Source organism: Zootoca vivipara, chromosome 6, assembly GCF_965207765.1.
Source record: "Zootoca vivipara chromosome 6, rZooViv2.hap1.1, whole genome shotgun sequence".
NCBI lineage: Eukaryota > Metazoa > Chordata > Lepidosauria > Squamata > Lacertidae > Zootoca > Zootoca vivipara.
This window is the reverse complement of record NC_142589.1, coordinates 49050792-49051663: the sequence shown is the minus strand read 5'-3', so window position 1 is coordinate 49051663 and position 872 is coordinate 49050792.

The window sequence follows — 872 nt, the reverse complement described above, 5'->3', positions numbered from 1 at the left end:
CCCCCCGAAATTTGCACTCTGGGAAATGTAGTCCACTCACTCACAAACCGGGGAAGGTCCATCTGCTCGTAGAACTACACTTCCCAGGAGGCGTTATGCTTTGAGCCGGGAGGTGGGGCTGCTCTTCCTTCTTTAAAGGCACAGGCCCTCTTTCGCTCACATGGATGCCTCCTAACCAGCCTATGCGGCGGCGATATTGCAGGATTTGAGTCAGCACCACCTTGCAATGCTAATTCCTTGGAAGTTTTATATGTGTGTGCTTGCGTTTGCGCGCGCAGTGGTCCTATGCGGCTTACTTTGAAGAAAAGCCCTCTGAGTTCAGCAGGCGTTAACTCTCAACTAGATGTTCAGCCGGATCCTATGCTCACCTATTAGGAATGAGCCCCTAAGACCTTCATTGGTACCCTTGGGTAGATGCCCCAGACCCTGAGCTTTCACTTAAATATTAAAAAGTAAGTCTCTGGACCTCCGAGAAAGAAATTTAGGAAGCAACTGTGAGGGTACCTTTGTAAGCAAACTGTGAGAGTGCCTTTCTGAAGTGAAATGAGCCAAACGCTTTCCCCCCTTGCGGCTTGCCACTCTTCTTAGCTAATCAGCAAAGTCAGAGTTACGAATGATTGACGACGAGCGCGATGTTCCGACACCAGGCCAGGGGAAAATAATCCCCGGAGTCTTAAAAGCGGCCGTTTCCTCCTCCCATTTGGTGTGCTTTCCCTGCCTCCTCCTCATTTTCTAGCCCATGGAATCTCCACCGTTTCCACTGCCTTTACTCCCAGGCAGCAATACTATGCATCTTTCTTCTCAGAAAAGTGGTCCCTAAAAGGCTTTTTCTGAGATCAGGTAGTCTCTAAAGAAAGTCATTTTCTGCAAAT